Here is a 22164-nt window from a genome sequence, read left to right as displayed (position 1 = left end):
TTTAACTGTGCAGACAACTCTTCTATTGGCTGTACTAAAGGGAAGCTTTAACCTTTTTCTAGTCTAGGACAGTGCCTCAGAATCCACCCCAAACAAACATGAGGTCTAAATGAAAGGAGTTCAGTTCAAGGTGAGTTTCCCAGCCTCTCCTTCCAGCAGTATCACCACGCTCAGATTCTTTGTGTGGAGAAATACTCAAGCCACCACTTAACTCTTCCTGTTCCGTCTTCCTAGCAGTTAGCATGATACTCCATAAGCCATACTTTTACGGGAATCCACATAGCCTCCCATCTATCCATTTCTGTGTCCATTTGATCAGTATGCTGAGCATCACTATGTAGCCTTTCTGCATACTTAAAACTTTGTCTTATTTATCACAGGACACATCGAACTGAAAATGATCCATTCCCACTATTGTTTGTTTCATTTAACCAGAAATTCAAAAAGGGTGATAGGCTATAACAACCTTTATGAGTGTCATTAGAATATAGTGATGATAATGACTTATTATTGATAGGAAAATAAGGGAAGACTTCACACAGGTCAGTGTTAATGGGATTTTGATAAATGAGGGTGCATTGTGTCGAAGGCAGAGGGGCAGGTGAAAGATGCATGCACAGAAACAGAGACTAAAAAATCAAAATAAACCCAACATGCTGAACATAATCAAAATGCATCAAACAGATTATGCTTTTGTTTTGGTTGTTTTTTATAGTACTAGGGACCAAACATGAAGCCTCAGAATTGCTAGGCAAGTGCTTTACCACGGAGTCATATTTCCAGCCCTAGGTTGGTGTCTTTTAATCCTTTATTTTGCATGTGATCTCATAGCATGGGGAGCTCACTCCTCATCTGTTCACAGACACAGGACATGTTGCACATTCATTGCTCATATCCCTGTACAACTAATTTCATTTTCATAAACTTTATTGATTCTACCATGCTCTTTACAGCCCTTGATTTTATATAGCCTTCACATCAAGCTGTAAGTTTATTATTTCACTCTGTACATATTATAGTAATTGAATTGCTTACCTTAATGGCATGATAAGATTTTGTACACTTTGTCACTGATGCTGCTGACTGAGCATAGTTTGTCTCACTTTTCTGCATTGTTATTAATTCTTTCACAGCCAACTGAGCTGTTCTCTTGAGAATTGCCTGGGAGACAGAAAGCCTTATTACTGAACTACTTTGCTATTACTGGAGGTGAGTGGAATTCTAACTTGGTCTCACATTATAGTAAATATAAATCAGGGATCATTTTAGTTATCTCTTGCTGCATAATGAACCACCCCCTACATAGAGTATCTTAAAGTATCATTAGGCTTTTGTCGTATCTCTCAGCTTTGTGGGTTGGCTGGGCTCAACTGGATGGTTCTTCTGCTTCCTGTGATGCTGGCTGGGGCTACAGTGATCCGGAGGCCTCAGTGGGCCTCACCCACATGGCTGGCAGGTGGCTCTGGCTGTTGTCTGGAGGTCATTTTCCCACTGACAAGAGCACCTTAGATCTCCTTCACGTGATCCACGTTAGCAGTGATTGGCTTCCAAGATGGAGCATTTCCAGCCTGTCAAACTATAAATTGCACATCTCTCTGGGCTCAGCTTCAGGAATTACATAGCATCGCTTGTAGATTTCATTAGATGCAGTAAGTCATAGAGCCTAAACTTAAGGCAAAAGGATACAGACCACCTTTCAATAGGAGGAGCAGCAAAGGATTTTCAGTCACCTTTAATTCTTAGATACCTACACACCTACCTTCATACATAGAAATGTGCTTCTGTCCTAAAAATGGAGATGAATATTGATATACTTCAACAGGATGAGCTTGAAAACATTATGCTACATGAAAGAAGCCAGTCACAGAAGACCACAAGTTGTATCATTTAGTGTATTAAAAAAATGTTCACAAAGAGTTAATCTATAGAGACAGAACACAGAATAGTGGTTGATTGGAACAGTACATGGTGTGTGTGTGTGTGTGTGTGTGTGTGTGTGTGTGTGTAAAAGGAGAGGAATTTGGGGCAAAGAATGAGTAATGCCTGGTAAGGGAGATGGAGCTTCAGGGAAGGTGATGAAAATGTTTTAAAATTAATTGTGCTGATGATTGTACACTTTGTAACTGTATTAAAAGCTATTGAAATTTACATTTTAAGTGGGTGAGTTATACACCATGTAATTATATCTTAAAACTGTTTTTAAAAAGAAATTATCAATCAGTGAGATTTAGACACATTTCAACTGTTGTTGGTATTCATCACTATAGTTCTGGCGACCCCTCATTGAAGAGCTTCATCCAGTGAAAAAGTGAAATCATGATGCTGTGACAGTTCTGCTCTCTGTTCCTCACAGGGGCTGCCAGCATGGTTTGCAACCAACACCCGGCCTCCTCCTATTTCCCAGCATTCTTAGTGGCCATTTGTATAATGTTAGTCCTCTCCCTCAGACTCTATATACATCACACTTCCCATTCTGCCCTCTCAGTTCAAATTGATCTGAGATACTTTGTATAAAGGATGAGGTAGCACATAAAAATAACTAGTATTGTACCTATTTATCTCATCTGGTGGTTTGGAAGACATATATTTGTAAGGCTGCAGCATGTGTGAGCAGCCACAGAAAATTGTCTCTCATCCAAGTGGAGGAGCTAGATCTTTTACTTCATGTTATTGATTGATATGATAGGTGCAATGATATTTTACTTTGTGATGTTTCTGTGGGAGCAGCATCCACTCTGCCTCCTGCAACTGGCAGGCCGGCTAAATGAGCTGGCTGTTCTCCAAAGTGCAGGATGCAGCCTGGGAAGGCAGGCTCCCTGGCCTTGTGGGCCTGGCAAGCACACTTCCCCAGACTGCAAATGCAACTTGAAGTATACGACTTAGTACTAAGGGAGCACTTTGTGACAGACAAGTTGGAAGAGTCTGTTTGACAGTTGAAGCCAGACCATTTTGATTTTTACATAAAGACAGTTAACATTGCCTTGACAGGTTTATTCTAATTTGGTAAAGGCAATAATTTTATGGGATGGTAACTGTTTCCTTGCAGTCATGATTCCTGCTGTTCCTTCTGCATTTTCTTCTAATTGGTAGATTGATGGGCTCTCAAGACTTTACTTAAAAACCATTTGCAAGGCGAAAGGGACAAATCAGGGGGGTTTGCTTTCTCTCCAGAAAGACCATTTCTAACCACAATTTACAAATTATTTCTGGCATATTAATGGACTTTTGCCTATTTAAAGTTCATTTATGTAAAAGTAATAATTGCACTTAGTTTTAAAGTCAAATACTACTACAAGACTTATAAAGCACAACACAATCCTTTTTCCCACTCAGGTCCCTCCTAATTCCTGCTTTCCAGGGGAAATTAATTTAATCTTTTTAGCTGTTCCAGTTGTTACTGACCTTTATACCTCTAAATAACAGCATTATACCCTATTTCTTTAGTTTTCTCAGTTGTAGCTATTACCTACTAACTTGCTGTCATGAAAGACTGGAATTCAGTTCTCTAATATTCCACTACCTTATTTTCCCTGTTATTATGTGAAATCCTCAAGGTTGTAACTGGTTATTGTTGTTAACCTCCTATCTTCCCTTTATTGACTGTCAGATGTATTTTGGTGGGCCGTACTCCTAAGAACTTCTTGAACAATAATATATGAAAAGTATATTTTGAGACTTTTTCTTCCCTCGTCATATTGATTGAAAACTCGGCTGATTGTAAGATTCTATTTTGGAAATTATTTTGCTTTAGGATCTTGAAGGCATAATTCTAGAAGACTGTTATCTTCTGAATGCTTGCATTGCTATTGAGAAGTCTGATATTGTATGAATACTGATTCTATTTATTCTGTTTTCTCTCCTTTCTGTGTCACTTCCTTCCTCTCGGTTTTTATATCATTTTATCTTCAAAACTTGTCATGATTATGTGCTTTATGATTGGCCATTTTTATTCATTATGAGGTGCCTTTAAATCCATAGAATTTGAAACTTTCTTTTAGGAAAATATTTGCTATAATTTCCTAAATAGGACCTTGATCCATTTAATCTGTCCTATGGCAGCATGGATGTTACTTCAGGTCAGGCTGTGTCTGTGCACAGTCTAGACCCTGCTGGCATAGGGTGGGCTTTCCAAGAAGCAGGCTTGAGACACATAAGAACTTGCAGAAGGCTTCTAAGAGGCTTCTGTGGGATGACATCTGAGGTGAGGAGGAGGGTGAAGCATGATGAGGTAACCGTAAATGAAGTGACTCCATTTAGAGCAGGTAATGCCCAATGGTTCTCTGTGGGCAGCAGCCTCTGCAGCTGGAGAGTTGGCCCTTCATCCCGAGGGAGACTTTGGGTGGTGCAGCCAGCATCCCAGAACTGGAGACCTTGGATGGTCTTCAGTACCACAGCACTAAATAATAGACAGTCAGAAGTTGGTCGACTTAGAGAATGCAGGGAGCATAAGTAACCCTTCATTAATTCCATTTATTACATACTCACCACCATTGAAGCTGTGGTGGGTATGGGATATAAATGATAAAATCACAGGCTGTGCCTGAAATAAGCTTGCAGTGTGGTGGGGGTACCAAAAAGTAAGTAAAGACTGCAATATATAATGAGACTCATAAAGCAGGATTATGGAGTAAAAATGCATTTGCAAAGAGAAGTTTTAGGACATGATTAAACTAACTAACTAGAAAAGTAGAATACATACTGTTTAGATTTGTTTAAACACTCATTTTTTGGAATACCCCTTCATTAAATTAAGAAAGATCTCCTGCAATTTGATATTTAAACTTTCTAAGTTTTTTTTTTTTAAATTACCAGTCACCTAGAAACACTAAATGCATTGAATTTTGCTCAGTCAGTATTTTCTTTGTCTTTGCAGCATTTAAATTTTTCTTTTCTGATCGCATAAAAACATACAAATATACACATGGAGAAATACTGGAAAGAAACATCAAAATATTAATAGTGTTTCTAACCTCAACTCATTAGCATATGTATGATTTTTGTTTTCTCTTTTAAGACTTTTTCTAGATTTTCTGCTAGTACAAGTAGCTTCTATAATTAAAGGGGAAATCCTTTGAAAATGTGCTGTAAAGGGCTTGTGACGAGGTTGTGTGAAGGCAGAAGGAAATACAGAGCAGGTGAGGGCTGGTAGAAAAGGTGTCACCAGCACTAGGGATCAAGGGTGATCAGGGTGGGTGAGAAGGGCATCTCAGGCCAAAGGAACACAGTGTTCCAGGGCCCCAGGGAGTGAGGAAGCACGTTGGGTGAAACCAAAGTTACAAAGCAGTCAGGGGTGATGTTGGAGGGGCAAAAAGATGGTGAAGGATCTCAAGGGATCAGGACAGGAGACCTCATCTTAATCTTCATCCAGATTAATGAATGTTGTTTTGTAATCTGAGTTAGAGTAAGGAGCCTCATGCTTGACAAGAAGTTCCTTGGTCTTAGCAAGGTGACCAGTTTTGGTTCAATATGGCAAGAAAATGACCCAAGCATGAATTAAAGACCCACCACCACCACCACACACACAGCAGATTCTTAAAACTCCAGATTCTACATTTTAAAAAAAGAAAAAAGAGACAGCAACAGCGCCCAGGTTCTATTTTGCATGCTTTCAACATAATAAGGAAGATTTGCAGGTAGCCCTTATCCTGGGATCTGAACTCTCCACAGGTCATTAACAATGTTAACTGTTAGCAGCTTGAGAATCCATTAAAAACACATGTCCTGGGCCAGTCACTGCCTAGTGCTGCAGGACTGAGTTTTGCTGAGCATGTAGCAGAGCTCAGGCCTCTCTGTGGTTGTCCTGCGTGCCAGCTGGGCTGGGCTTGCTGGGGAATCCTGTAGACCTGCTTTTACCCAGGCCACCCCGGTAGCACCTATCCTATTACTTACACGTGCTTCCTGTGTCTGCTTTGATTTTCTCTTTGTTGGTGGAGAACTAGTCAGCACTGCAGGTTGCTGATTTTTCTCTGGATCTTTCCTCTCTCATCCTCAAGGCACTACCTGGCTGCCTAGGTGGATTTTTTTTTTTTTTTTAAACTCCAGTACTAGGGATTGAACCTCAAGCATTGCAAATGGCAGGCAAGTGCTCTGTCACTGAGCTATACCTCCATCTCTAGTCTTTTACAAAGTAATTTTGTTGAAATAGAATCTCAGTAAATTGCCCAAACTGGCCTTAAATGTGATTCTCCTGTCTCAGCCTCCTAAGTAGCGGAAATTACAGGTGCTCCACTACTGAGTCACACCCCTAGACTCCAAGTTGGATTTTAAATCTGTAACAGCATTACCAAATATGTGATCTAGGTCAGGTACTCAGTCTCCTTCTACATCCTCACTGATAACGCGGGAATCTTAGTGTTTCTCTCAGAAGGTTGTTGTGAGGTGCAGGGGATTCATCCTCTAGTTTCACTTCTTAATAGAAATGTGGGGGAAAGACTCCTACACATGAAAGACAGGAACAAGCACATTTCTCAGGATTTACAAGGGGGACTAGGAAGTCCCACAGCCATGGCCCAGCACATGACATGCTAGAGGCTCGCCGATCTTCAGAGGATTTCCATATTAAATGTCCCATGTAGCCTGTGGCAGCTCCACGTCCCCTGACAGGAGTAGGGAGGATCCTTCCTCACAGTGAGGGTGTCCCCAAAATATCCTCCAGCAAAAATCCCCTCTCCCCTTTCTTGGCGCCTAGGTCAGACTTCAGCCACAGCAACCCTCCCTTACCACAAATGAAGATATTTGTTAAAAATCACAAAACCACCGTGTCAGCAGAGGCTAATGGCTGCCAGAACCTGTGGGTGGTGGCCAACGTGGTGGTTGTAGCAGCCGACAATAAATTCTATGGGGAATGTATTGCCCGTCTTCTAGTCAGGGAAGGTTGGGTATAAGGCTGCCAGCTAGCTGGAAAGAGGACAAGAGATTGTTGACCAAACACAGGGGCATCTCTTGGAAGTAGGCACAGAGGCTCTTCACGGTGATTGTAGATGGCAGCGAAGAAGCCACTGGGGAATCGGGGAGATTCAGACTGGATGTGAGCGTGAGGTTTTTGTTTTTTGTTTTTTGTTTTTTTTTTTCGGATATCAGGAATTGGACTCAAGATCTTGTGCTTGCCAGGCAGGTTTTGTTGTAATTTACCTTGGACTTTACCAGAACTGAAATCAAGACTGTTTGAATAATCAAAAGTGATCTGGAGAGACATGTGTCTGACATTGTTCAATTTCTGACAGACTGTTTGAAGACCGTAAATGGAGATATTTCAGCCACGTATGGTAGTGGCTCACCTGTAATTCTACTCTGGAAAACGAGACAAGAAGATTGTTAGCTTTAGGCCAGTCTGGCAAGACGCGTGACTGCCTCAATGAACCAATGACTAATAGTGGCTATTATTATCCTGTATTCTCAATCAGTCCTAGGTACACAGTATTACTATTATAGTACTCGTGTGCATATCTCTCACTCTATTTGCTGAATTAATCAGGTTGAGAAGGGGCAAATAGCTTGAGCATGGATTCACTGCACCCGCCGGTATGAGGCCTGATGGTCGGAGAACATGGTGAGGGCTAGAACTGTTCTGGCTCTGTCAGACTCTACAATGCTGAAAGTCTACATTCTATTAAAATGACTTCTAAAAAAATACAAGTGAAAGAGAAAAGAAGGATGAAAAGGGGCAGTTCTAGATAACCTACTATGTGCAAGGCACAGGACGGGGTCATTTATATTTGTTATTTCATAAAATAACATGAAACAATGAACACTGTAGGTTACCTTTACCCAATAGAGCTCTGATACATTTTTAAAATGTAAAATGCACATATGGAGAATTATGAACCTTTTTTCTTTCATTAGAAGTTTTATGTGAACACAAGATGACAAGAGTTTAAAGATGGAGCAACCCTGGGCATAAGCCTAAAAATTCTGAACATAATCAAAATCCTCTTATTTATTTTCTTGCCTAAATAGCTTCTCCCAGGAGGCAGCCGTTGCATTTCCTTCATTGTGTGCAGCAGTGGTTACAGATTAATGTGCTCTGCCTTCAAAACGGTTCTGTGCCCCTCTGCCAAGTGTAGTTATCTCATCCAATAACAGGCACAGCCCAGAGAGAGTAGAGTCTTAAACCCAAATCCTAATTAGCTACTCTCTTGCAGAAAAGAACAAGGAAGGCGAGACTGCTGTAACACAAAACCTCATTGTGACAGCTTTTATTCCAAATAATATTTGCTTTATGCTTCTAAGCTCCACCTAAGCTACGGGCTGAACCCAAGGACTGAAGATGAGAAACAAGGGAAAGAAAGTGATGAAGAATTAGTAAATTCTTAGCTTAGTGTTGGCTCAAGGTTATGAGTATTAGCTGAAGAATGTTTTCTTTGGAATGGGACTATGTAAGCCTAAGAAAAAGCCATAGAAATTTACCATTAGAGAGCATTTTAATGTTAAGATATATTTGTAGCACATTAAATGAATTATGCTATGGAAGATTAAAGTCCTCTCTATACACAAATCCATGGAACTAGGCAATATCAATACAAAAAAAATCTAGTGATCTAAAATGGGCTCTTCCTACCTGGTATTTCTTAGCCTGGGTAGATATTTTAGATTAAAAAATTGCTTGAGTGACAAACTCACAGCTCTAGAACAAACAATTTTGGGCCTGAGGATAGTTGCATCTGGAAAGAATTTGCTTCCAGAAACTTGGCTCTAAAATGTCTGCTGAAGATAGGAGGCAAATTGAGCCATAAATACGTCTACGTGATTTGGTTCGTAAAAACTCCATGGACTCTGTTAGAAATGACTTTATTTTTGTGTTGAACAATTCTAAAATGTAACCGTCTTTTTGACTTACTTTCAACTTTATATGGAAAATGGGTAAAATAACTCCTCTGTAGCTCAAAGTGCGTGGGATGTGGGGTTAGAGGGCTTCCTTGGCATCTCAGATTTGCCCACGTGGCCCTGTGAATGTGTCCCTACCAGATGCCATGGTCGCCTGCTGGTATTCATTCCCTTCTTGTCCCTTGTTTCAAAAATAGCCATTTACCCAGAGCACCAGTAGTAGGTTTAGCTCAAAATTCTCACCCCTTGGACTCCCTTACAGCCAGTGCTGGTACTTCGGTTTCTAATTTGTAAATATATTTGTGATAATCTTTTCAATGGCACACATGGCTTTAGTCTTGATTTTATACACAGACTATTACTTCAACGAGGAAATAGCATCTTAACCTGACTCCAAGGAGATGGAAGGGGCTAACCCACCCTTTCCCCATCTGCCCACTGATCTGAGCAGAATTCTTCTAGAACTCTGCTTCTTCACTCAGAGTGCAGTGTCGGGGAGCCTTGATGCTGCAGCAAGATCCATGTCAGAAAAATAAATCCAGATTTAAAATCAGGAAATGTTTAACCGATCAAAAGAAACAGACAGAATACATCAAGAAACAAGATCCAGCAATATGCTGCATATAAGAAGCACATTTAACTCAAAAAGAAATTCATAAACTAAAAGACAAAGGATGGAAAACAATACTCCATGCAACCGGGACCCAGAAAAAAGCAGAGATAACTATCCTATTTGCAGACAATGTGAACTTCAAACTAAGAATGATTAAAAGAGATAAAGAAGGTCATTCATTACACACTCGTTAGAGAAAAAATTCAAGTGGAAGTAACTTTAAAAAATTTAGTTATAAGATTGCAAACAACGTTCACTTATAACATTCATTCATAAAAAAATGAGAAACTCAAGTTTGAAGACCTTAGGTGCTTTTAAATTTTCTTATACTTTCTGTGTTTTTCAAATTTTCTACAATGAACATATATATTATTCTGCAACTGGAAAAAACTTTTTGGAATGCAATAAAAGGATGGGGAAGAAAAAAATCCCAACAAATATAATTGCCTTAGAGAAAACTAGACGTTATGTAAAATAATAATATAAAAACAAATGCCAGTTTAGCATTTTCATCAAACATGCATTGTAATATCATCTGTAATTTGCTTCTAATGTATGCATTCCAAGTAACTGAAATGTTTAATGGTCAAGGACTTAATATATTCTGTAAAATTCCCTCTGATCTAATTTTTCTCCTTATGGATAGGTAAGGGAAAAAAAAACCCCAAACCAAACAAACCATTATTTTCAATGCAGGATTTCACTTGAAGAAATGGCCTAAATCTTGTTAGAAACAACAAGAATTAAAGAGGTCCAAAAAACTCCCAGCGAACACTAGTGTGACATTTGATTAGGGAAGATATCCCAAGAGAAATATAAACTATTTGAAAACATCCTGTTACTAAAACTTGGACATAAAAAATGACAAATGGACTGGAAGCCACAACTTAATTCTAAGCACGCATGAGCTGGGCTCCTGTGAATACATTTTTAGCACACACAATTTTTCATGTTCTCTTATATAGATATCACCCATACCATATGAGAAAAGAGCGACGACATTTATTACACACACACACACACACACACACACACACACACACACACAAAGTCAGGATGGAGACAATTAGCACCAGCACCTTCACTCCTGGCCCAGAGTCAGCCAAGTGAGTCACAAAGTCCTAGACTCTCAGTGAATGTCTCATTTAACCTCCTTGTCTGGGCTCACCCCTGGGGGTCAGTGACTGTCACCTGCTTAAGAGCTATTAGTCTACCTCCAGCCCCCCCAAATTAAAGCTACAAATTGTCAAACCGAATAGTAACAGCAAAATAATCAGATATCGAACCATGCTGGTAACTCATAATCCCCAAACAGCTGCCAGCACATGTGGCTGGGGTCTCAGGTTTGAGTAAAGTGTAGGGGGAGCCAGGGGCTGAGATTTTGTTTGCGTGCAAGTTGGGTCCAGGATCAGGAGCCTGAGGAAGTGTGCAGATATCATTGCCACATCTTCCTGGCTTACAGTCTGGCTCCCTTTGGGATATTTTTGCAAGGGCTTTTTGGTCTGAGTGGCTTCTTTATTGGCAGATTTACTCTCTGGAGATATTTTTAAGCAAAGGAAGTGTAGTAGGAAACCTGTGGCATATAAAGACTTAGCTACTCTCTTGGAGAAAGTAGAATGATTAAGCAAACACTTTGAAGCATGCATTGTGTGATCAATATGTGGGGAAGGAGGATTGAGATGAGGAAATCTTAACTAGAAAGTGACAAGAGAAGAGGATTTCACTGTTTACACCATTTAAAAGCCAAGCGTTCCTCTGATAATGAACTCTCGCCACAAACCACAGGGGATAACTGCTTTTGTTTTATTAAAAAATAGAAAAATAGGTATGTCTAGACAAGAAAAACGTTAGAGACCATGTTTTAAATGCTCTTGTACTGGAAGATATAAAATGATGTGCAGTTTTTTCTCCGCTTTCTACTTTTTGTAACCAAAGCCAAAGAGGTGAGAAATTACAGAAGTTTACTGGGACTCAGGGCCAATTTCATTTGAAGAACAAGCAGGTGCCTCGAAGTGGCTGCAAGACCAGATGTGGTGGTACACATCTGTCATCCCAGCTACTCAGGAGTCTGAGGTAGGAGGATTTCAAGTTTAGGGCAGCCTGGGCTGCTTACTGAGACCATCTCATAATAAAAAGGGCTGATGACATTCGTTGGAACATCCTGAGTTTAATACCCAGTACACACACACACGACAGTGGTTGAAAGGTTTCTTCTCATCTCCTTTGTAAGACAATAAGTGAACTGAATCAGAATAGAATAGCCTGTATCAGGCTTTTTAAAAAAATCCCCTCCCCTTCCAGGCACTGTGTTAGCCTCAGAGCAGGCTCTCATTAAGTCCCAGGGGATGGAATAATGGACTGGAATTGTCACAACTCAAGGGTTTTGTTATCTTTGTTTTTTAAATCATGTTATCTTTGTGTTGCTGTTTGGAGTCTTAGTATTATACACACGGCTTAGGACTGGATAAAGACATGTGGACTAGAAAGTCTGGGGTAAACAGAGTGCAGGGTGGTTTCAGTTGCCCCTGTTCATGTGTGCAAAGATGATCTGAGTTCTTCCCAGCCTTACATGTTGTTGCTTTTGTTACAACTTCCCATCTCATTGATGCTTTTGCTTTAAATATCTCCCCATTCAAACCTCCTCTGCAATACTGCATTTTCAATTCATCCTATCACTATTAGTCTAAAATATCAGCATGTCCAACCAAAGGGGGACTCATGAATATGTGATTATCTCTGGGTATGGAAATATGAGAGGAAAATTTTTTTATAATAAGCATAAATTTCTCATGTTACCAAAATAAGAAAGAAATGAAGGACTGCATCTTGCACCTTCCTGAGAAGGATTGTTTACAGTAACCCTAAACTAGAGATTCCACGCCCTCTGTTTTATCCATTGCAGGCTCCCAGAACTTCTTGTGGCTGACACTGCCACAAGAAGACTGCAGCTTTCCACTTCCAGAAACCATCTCCAGTACGCATTAGCTCCAGGGTTGCTCAGAATTTTCCCAAACATTGCCTTTCCCCCAGTTCTTCTGTGCCAGGTTCCTGTGTCACAAAGCTAGAAAGCGACAAGCCTTGTTGTTAAACTCCTTTGAGGCTGTGCTGCTGGATGGGATTTAGAGCCTGCAGTGAGATGCTCTTGCATGCAGATTGGAAGGCAGAGAGAAGCAGAGTCCATCTGGGGGACGTATGGGTATGGGGCAGCTGTCGCAGCAGCCATTATGGTGGCAACTCAGTTTCTGGTTGTTTCTTTAGCTCTTTCTCCACAGCTACTGTGGTGTGACCTTGAAGCAGATTCCGCTTGGATACTACCTGATTCATTTTTCCAGCCTTTTTAGTGATTTCTTAGACACCAAATTCCCTGTGCTTCATACATTCCTGCTTGATGTGCCTGGCTGGAATGATTCTCTTCTAAGCCCTTTCCCGCACAGAACGCTGGGAGAGACAATTCCTATGCAAAGTCTAATGACAACACAGTACCTGGTTTAGGTCTTGTCTTCATGAAATTTCTCTGAAAATCTTATGGGTCTAACTCAAAGTGTCCTCAACTTCATCCATCTAGAGCAGAGTAGTGAGAAGAGGCTGGGCAGGCTCCCTTTGGAGAACTGGAGGAGAATGAGAGGCCTAGAGAGGATCTAGAGGCTTTTATTTGCTTCCCATTGGGGTTCCATGTAAAAGTATCTTTCAATGAAATGTTTCATGCATGCAAGAGCATTGAAACCTTCTTCACTATCCCCTTTTCTCTCTTAATGTAAGGATTGAACCTAGGGCCTCATACATACTGTGTAAGCACTGTACCACTGAGCTAGAGTCCCAGCCCTTTTTATTTTGTTAGAGACAGAGTTTCTGGCTGGCCTCAAACTCAATCAAACACAACCCTCTTGCCTCAGCCTCTCTAGTGGCTGGGATTATTGGCATGTGCCATTGCACTCAGCTAAGACATTTCTTGCTGACACTTGTTAAAATGTTTATGATGTTACAACTAAAAGGAAGAGAGTCAAAACTAGGTTCATCCTATACTTGAGGTGAGGGCTTGCACATTTCATTGTGGCTCCTTTCAGGATCACAAACCCTGCCCTTAATGATTCGTGCACGCTTGGCCTCTTCTTCAGTGAGACAGTGAACAGCTGTCACTGCTCTGTCTTTACAGTATCTCCTCCAGGCTGGAGGCCCTTTTAACTCACATTTGCAGGTGTGTGCCCATGTGAAGCAGAATCTGAAACTTTCTAGAACAGGATGTGTGATTTAAACTGTTTCACACAGATGCCTGGTGCTGTGAAAACACTGGCTTCTAGCAAGAACCTTACTGTGCTCTGCCCCATGACAGCAAAGCTGTGTCAGACACAGTAAATGACAGGTTGAAACTGAAATGCCAGTTTTTACCATTTTACCAAGCTGAGTTCCTCATCTGTCACACGTGCAAAACAAATAGTTGTGAATACTTTTTCCATTAACATATTCTGTGTAAATCTGAACTCAAAGATTAAAGTATATATATATATATATATATATATATATACATGCATATATGTACATATATACACTTGTATGTATATATATTTATTTGGACTGCAGCTTCGTAGAAGTGAGAATCATTTCTCAGTCCCTAAAGATGTTATATTAATAAAGCAATAATGATGAAAATAATTCATGTTAACATCCTCCATGTAAAGGCATTCCAGTGACTTTTTATAGGGATCATATTGTGTATTTCTGTTGATTGCTGACTTTGAAGTGAAAGACAGTACCTGTTTAATGACATGGATTTGACATGGATGATGCCATGTGATTGTAATGCTGAGAAGTCCTGGGGAATCTGATCTGTAAAGAAACACTAACATCACTTGGAAGGCTGACACAAGAGGATTACTGCGAGTTCAAGGCCAGCCTGGGACACAAAGTGAGTTCAATGCCAGCCTGAACTACATAGTGGAACCCTGTCTCAGACCCCCCCCCCCACAAAATACAAAAAACAGTAAAAAACATAAAAGTCACTCTGTGCAGTATTACACAGGAATTTGTTTTGCATATCATTCACTGCTTAAAACATCATGTCAATTTTCTGCATTAGGAGGACTTCCTATAGCCCAGCCTACTCCACCCACACTTGCTGGAGCTTCTGTTTAGTACAAAGAAGGAAGCTTATTTCTTCCAAATAGATGTTTCTGTAAGTTTGCATTTAGGCTTGGGATTTAGGTGGTACAAGTATACCAAATGGGTGCCCAGAGAATCAGAAGACTATAGAAGAATATGGCATTATTGTTATTATCTTAACTGAATATAATTGCCTTATTAATCAACATTTGCATAAGACTTGGTAAAGCACTTAGCTAATACATGACTATATTTGCCATTTAATTCATGTAGAAGATTTCTATTCAGCATTTATATAGCACCTATTGGTTTATGATGCTAATATAGTAGATTCATGTTTCTGTTAAGGCTTAAATGAAAGAAGTTGAAAGCCAAGTACATTATATTATCTTTTTTATATAGAACCTTTCATCACGAAGGATTTCAAATTGCTTTACAAAGTACAGTGAAACCCTTTTACAATGAATTCCTGAGGGGCAGCTCTAGTGTGTTAGCTGCGGCCTTTCATTGTTTGAGTATTATGTTCGGCACAGTGGGACTGATGGAGAAGGGCAGATTTTAAGATGGTGCAGGCCCAAGAAACTCAGGTGGTGTTATTTGCCAAAGTGTCCACAGTCCAGAGCAAAGAAAAAAAAATGAAACAATCCTAGTGACCTATAAGTGTGCAATTTTTAGTCTTACAATATAAAGAAAACATGAACAAGGAAAATATTTAATCCAAAGACCAAATCACCTTAATATGATAAGTGAGAAGCACATCGTATGCAAAAACCTGATAGAAAATATTGTGTTTGTTAGTTAGCACTCTTTCTCAAAAGCTCAGTTTTCCTTTCTTTTTTAACAGTTTGTTCAGGTACAACATTTGAGGGAGTGTACAGTCCTGGAGGTCCCCATATGTTCCCTCCTTTTTACTAAGAATACTGTATCCTAGACACCACTCTCCTGACTTTTAACACATACTAAATTCACCCGTTTTTTTATGCAAATGAAATTACGTAGTCTGTGCTCTTTTAGGATGGATTCTTTTAAGATTAGAAGTGTGACATTAGTCACATAATTGTAGCAATGTACTGTGTGAATGTACTGTATTCTATTCACAAATCATATTCGAAACATTACAAGAAATAACCGGACTAGTATCTCGGGATATAGGCATGAAAGTCTTTGACAAAATATTGGCAATATAGAAAAACGATTATACACTCTGTTCAAGTAGGATTTATCCCATAAGTGCCAGAATGCTTTAACATCCACAAATCAATTAGGATAGTACACCACATACATAGAATGTGGACAAAAGCCTCATGATCACTGCAATAGATACATAAAAAGCCTTTGACAAAATTTAACACTCTTTCATGAGGAAGACACTCAACAAAGCAGGAATGATGAAAGATCATTTTTTCCCTTAAAATCAGGAATGAGCTAATTATGCCTACTCTTGTCACTTCTATTTAACATCGTTAATCTGGAAAGTTTAACAGGGCAGTTTGACAAGAAAATGAAATAAAAGCTCTGCACACTGGAGATGAAGTAAAACTATCTCTGTTTCAGATGACTTGATGTTGTGTATAGAAAAGAAATCCATCATAAAAGCAATTAAAAAATAAATGAATTTGGCAAAATTGCAGAATACAAGGTCAATACTCAAAAATCAATTAGATTTCCGTAAAGTACCAATGAACTAAGATAATATTAAGAAAATAATTCCTTTTATAATGCAATCAGAAAGGAATATATTTGGTGAAAAGAATGAAAACCCATATTCTGCAAACTATAAGATATTGCCAAAACAAATTAAAGAAGATATAACTAAAGGAAAAGACCTATGTTCATGGATAGGATGTTATAATATTGTTAAGAAGACAAAATTTCTCCAATTGGCGTGCAGATTCTACACAATTTTTTTCAAAACCCCAGCTGACTTTGCAGAAATTGATAAACTGATTTTTAAATTTGTGTGAAAATGCAGAGGGTGCAGAATAGCCAAAATAGTCTTAAAAATGAGGAACAAATTTGAAGGACTCATACATTCCAATATGAAAACTTACTATAAAGCTCAATAATCAATTGAGTAGGGTACTCTCTTAAGGATAGAATGTATGGATCAGTGGATATAATTGGGAAGCCAGAAATACACTCTTGCATCTACAGCCAATTGGTTTTTACAAAGGTGCCAAAACAATTTTATAGGGAAAGAAGTAGGCTCTTTAAATGGTGTTAGGACAATTGAAATCCAGATGCAAAAATGAAGTTGAACTCCCACATGACAGTACATACAACATTAACTCAAAATGGATCAAAGCCCTCAATGTGAAGTAAAAACTATAAAGCTTTTGGAAGAAAATGGGTGAATTTTTGTGACCTGGATTAGACAATGTTTTTTATAACTGACCAAAAGAAAAACGAGTAAACTGAGTGTTACCAAAATTAAAAAATGTTATGCCTCAAAAGACCACCAAAAAACTTGAAAAACAACCATAGAATGTGAGAAAATTTGGAAAAATTGCAAGTCTAATCCTATTCTGACCTGTACCTAGAATATATAAAGATCTATTAAAATTTCATAAGAAAAAGACAACTAGATTGAGAAATAGGCAGTAAGTTTAATACACATTTCTCCTAAGAAGATACTCATATGGCTGACATATATACATGGGAAGATCCTCAGCATCATTAGCCATTAGGGAAATACAAACTTCAACCGCCATGAGCTCTATACTCAGTAGGATTGTTAGTATCAAAGACAGACAATCATTATGTTGGTGAGCACTGTGGTTTGGATCTGGAATATCTCCCCAAAGCCTCATGCACTCAGAGACAGGGATTTTAGAAGGCGACTGGGTGACCAGGGACTGTGGCTGACTTGCTGTTGGGAAGTGAGTCTCTGGGGGGACAGGGAATGATGAATCTCCCTCCCTGACTCCTTTCTTTTCTCTTTGCTTTCTGGTCATCATGACATAAACAGTTTTCCCTTGCCCCCATTCACCATGCCCTTTCTTTGTTGACACTTGTAGAAGTAACCATGTATCAAAATAAACCTCTCCTCCTTAAAGTTGTAGGTGTTGCATATTTGTGCCAGCGATGAGACAGTGACTAAGACAGTGGACTAAGATGTGGAGAAATTAGAACTCTTAGATACTGCTAGTGAGACTGCAAAAGGATACAGCTACTTTGGAAAACAGTCTGCAGTTCCTCAACTGGTTAAGCAGAGTTACAATGTGGTCTAACAGTTCCACTCCTAGGTATATATCTGAGAGAAATGAAATAGTGTACACATTCACAAGACTGTAAATGAATGTTTATAGCAGCTTTACGTCAATCGCCAACAAGTAGAAAAAACCCAATGCCCCTCAAATACAATGCAATATATACAAATACAATGCAATATATCCATGCAATGGAATATTATTCAGCAATAAAAAGAAAAGAAATAGTGCTATAAAGTATATGAACTTTGAAGTATGTTATGCCATATGAAAGAAGCCAACTACAAAAGGCAATGCCTTGTAAGTTTCCATTTATGTGCAGTGTCTCCAGAACAGGCAAATCTATTTGGAAAATAGGGACCATGAGTTAGTGGAGTGGCAGCTCACAGTTACGGGGCTTCTCTGGAATACAATAAAAATGTTCTCAGGTTGATTGTGGTGATGGACACATAACTCTGTGAATACATTAAAAACTATTGAATGGTGCACTATAGCTGGGTGAATTGTATAGTGTGTGAATTACATCTCAATAAAGCCATTAAAATAGCTTTGTTTCTAAATTACAAAATCAATTCACATTCTTTGCGGAAACTTATAAAAGGCTGAAAACACAAAAGTGTAAAAGTCGCCATCATTCCACAGATAACAACAGTTCACATTTTGGAGTCAATCAAGGACACACTTTGCTCCGCTGAACTTTACAGTGAACAGTCGAGAACTTTATTGGCTCTCCTGGTCCTCCAACTATGCCTCGGCGTCTGACTTTGCTTGACACAGGCCTGATACTGTGGAAATGCATTCATTCTGAGGTGTTTAACTTTAGCAAGTGAGACTGCAAATGAATCTATTGGGGCTTTGCTGGCCTGGGACACTCAAGGTTATGTTTCAGTGGAACATTGCCAGAAAGATATGCAAAAGCCTTATCTTGTACATCTCAGATCTGGAGGAAAAAAAGGAAACTTTACTTTTAATTTGTATGCTTTTTAGTCTTTCAATTTTTATTGGAAGCATATATTGCTTTTGCAACAACGATAGTAGGAGCAAAAAAAAAAAAATTTAGAAAGACCACAGAGAATTCATTTTTAAGAAGGACCCTGTTTTTTTTTTTTTTTTTTTTTTTAAAGATGATCATACGGGGCTGGGGATTTAGCTCAATGGTAAAAAGATGATCATTCATTTTCATTGGGATGTAATTTATTAAACGCTCTCTGAATTTACATCTGTTACAGGTGGAAACAAGGAAGGTTCCGCGTCTCGAGTCTCGGTATTCACTGCGGAGCAGAGAGAATGTTCCCGTTTGAAATTCCCACCGTCTAGCAGCTGCCCTGCGCGCCTTTTCTCCAGGCCTCACCCTGTGGACCAGGAGCTGAAAGACCTGAAATCCATTTCACCCGGAACTATGTGCATGCAGGCTGTCTTCGGTGTCTTTTTTTCTAATGTTAATACTGCCCATTGCGAGGGGCTAAAAAAGTCAAACCGTTCCCTCGCCTTAGTGTTTAACTTCTTCCTTCCTCTGCCAGGTCTGAGAGCTGAAAATTGCCTTCAGTGGTTTTTCCAGCAAAATAGCACCTTTTACAACTTACAGTAGAAGTTGATTCCGGGAAAGTTTTACAATCTCAGCTTATATCTGAAACTATTCTCTTACTGGTGCCCTGTGCAATAATTTAAGCCAGTATGAAGCAAAATTTAGCACATTTTAAAGTGGAAAAAAGTAAGTTTTCCTGCCAGTTTGGAGAGGGAGATTAAAAGTAAAAGAGCCAAGATGGTTCTAATTCCCCTTGGCACAGGGTCTGTCTGGGGGCAAAACAAAGTGATCTTGTGTCAGGAGACTGCACAGGAAAGGCCGTGGCGGTGCTTCTGGCCTCTGTACCAAGGTGTGGCAGGGTACCAGCCCTCACGTGGCCAGCTGTTTCAGCTGCCTCCCCAGGAGAGATGTGATAAAATGTGCAGACACCGCAGGGGAGCCCCCAAGGACTCTCTGGTGTTAATTTTGATCTTAACCTACAAGGATGGAGATGGAACAGGTAACTTGTACTGAGCGTCCTTGCCTAGTAGTTGAACAACTTCTCAGTATCCACCCTGTTCACCAACTTCTTCCTCCTTTCCTCTCTTCCTTTTTTGAGAAGGACATTATAAATTTGGAGGAACGCTATGTTGCAATGTAATTGGCTCTTTTTTTTTTGGTACCGTAGATCGAACTCACGATCTTGTGCTTGCCAGGACAGGTGCTTATGCCGTGAGCTAAACCCCCAGCCCAATGTAATTGGCTCTTAATTCATGACTCTATTACTGTTTCTGCTTTTTAGAGCATATTTCTGATGAATGAATAGAATCACTCTCCCTAAGAGCACCTTTTTTTTTCCTTCGTCTTTTTGAGACAGGGTTTTACTCTGCAGCTCAGGATAGCCTCGAACTCCCTTTGTAGCCCAGGCTGGCCTTGAACTCACAGTGGTCAACAAGCACTTGGTTACAAGAGTTGGTGAACAGTGTAACTTTTATTTAGTGTTTGTAAGGTCACATTTGGTGGGGCATGCTGGGAATGGAATGCGCTTGCCAGGGCATTGTGCTGCTAAACTATACCCTCCGGCCTTTTTTTTTTTTTGTCTTTTTGAAATAAGGTTTCACTATGCAATTCAGGCTGGCCTTAAACTCACTTTTTAGCCCCAGGCTGGTCTTGAACTTGCAGCAATCCTCCTGCCTCAGCCTCCCGAGTGCCAGGATTCCAGGTGTGTGCCACCATGCCTAGCTACAAGGTCATATTGAAGACTTCATACCCACAAAGTTGCTGCCAAATGTTATTCCCACATCCACTCACATTCACAAGTCACTCAATATAGGTGCTGATAGAAATAGGGTCATTCGTGTTCCGAAATAAGGTCTGATTTCCAGTATTTTGCTTCTGTATCAAGGCCACCTTCTTTGTTCCTACCAACTGTCACTGCTATGAGATCCATGTTTTTTTGGGGGGGAACCCAGTTAAATGTACCCACATTATGTTTCAACTTCCAAGGTGTCATTAGCTGACCTGATAAAACTTGATATCTATCACGTGTGTGGTGTGAAATGAGTTTCTTCTTCCAGGGAGTCCATGATCACATTTTTAACTGGCATCTTCTGGGATCTCAGCACCTTGAGTCAAAGGACTTAATCCAATAATGTGATTGCAGGCATTATAATGGGCCCCTGAGAAAATGCTAACCCACCACCAAGGAGAAAATGAATTCATTCATCCATGTATCCCTACTATAGTACTCAGTTTAAAAAAAAAAAAAATTTGGAGTCATTTCTTCTCCTTGAAGTCCTTGTGCTTTAAGGGACCTCCTCCCTTCCCCAACTCAAGGGACGGGACATGATGGGCTTAGGCATGTTTCACCTATCCTATTCCTCTTACTGGTGCTGATCCATGATGGGGCATACAACTTCAGCTGATCTAATTAGGGTAAATATCCAAAGTTTGCTCCTCAATTACTGGATCAGACCCAAGAGACATGCTATAGTCATCATGACTAGAAGCTGTCATATGAGCACTAGAGGATGCATCTTTTAGCTGCATCCAGAAATGTAGAGAAGTAGAAATAAATAGGTGTCGGTGTCGCTCCCGGCCGGCAGGAAAAACACACGACAGATTCTGACGGTGTGCAACCTTGTCTTTATTTGTCTCCGCGTGGGCCCCGCGAGGCCTCTGCTCTGCCACCAGTCCTTTCTTACCGGTGGACTTTCTCTATCTCTCTCTGTGCTTCTCTCTCGTGGCGGGAGAGGCTCTCACTTTTATAGGGTAACAGTGGCCAATCAGTTCAAAGCGCGCGATGCGGGCTGATTGGCTAACATCAGTTGTTGCTAGGCAGACTATCTTACAGAGCGGGTTGTTTAAGTCGCCAGGGCAATCAGGGGGCAGGAAGCAGGCGCCAACTTGGCTCACTCGATGGGAGGGGTAATCTAGCTCAGGCTTTGCTCTTTCTTACAGGCCTCACGTCCGCCAAGTAAGGCGACCAGGCTCGGCCGCGGCTCCCAACAAATAGGGTCCAGGAGAATGACACTGAGCCCCCAGGTCAAGAAATTCAAAGCCCCCTTACAGTGTCTTTCAGTCACATGAATCATTAAATACTTGTATAAGTCTGTTTCTAGTTGCTATAACAAAATACACAAAGCTGTGTACTTACAGGAAGAAAAGAGATTCATTTACACATTTTGGGAGGTCTGAGACATGGTGCTAGCTTCTGGTGGGGTTCTCGTGGTGAGAGCTCATGTGGGAAAGAGGCAAGAAAAGGCAGGAAGAGGTTTAGAGCTCAGTCTCGTTCTTTTATAATCATGCTCTCAAGAACTACTAACTTATTCTACAAGGCCTACGTCAATCACTTCCTAGGGCAATGCCCTAAAAGAACTATTTACCTTATCCCAAGCCACCTCCTAAAGCTTCCACCA

General features: G+C 40.1%; 2 long non-coding RNA genes across 2 annotated transcripts in view; one reads left to right on the top strand and one right to left on the bottom strand.

Moving 5' to 3' along the window:
* LOC134473953 (uncharacterized) overlaps positions 1-22164 on the bottom strand; it is a 120829-nt gene that overhangs the window by 20331 nt on the left and 78334 nt on the right. The window lies entirely within an intron of this gene.
* LOC134473951 (uncharacterized) lies at positions 1126-20787 on the top strand. The gene is made up of 2 exons (XR_010044458.1): positions 1126-1209; positions 18972-20787. It is a non-coding gene; the product is annotated as an uncharacterized LOC134473951 (long non-coding RNA).

Source organism: Cavia porcellus, unplaced genomic scaffold (assembly GCF_034190915.1).
Source record: "Cavia porcellus strain 051 isolate PalLab524CR breed Dunkin Hartley unplaced genomic scaffold, mCavPor4.1 scaffold_2, whole genome shotgun sequence".
Taxonomy (NCBI): Eukaryota; Metazoa; Chordata; class Mammalia; order Rodentia; family Caviidae; genus Cavia; species Cavia porcellus.
The sequence above is the reverse complement of the archived record's forward strand: the minus strand, read 5'-3'. Positions and strand labels throughout refer to the sequence as shown.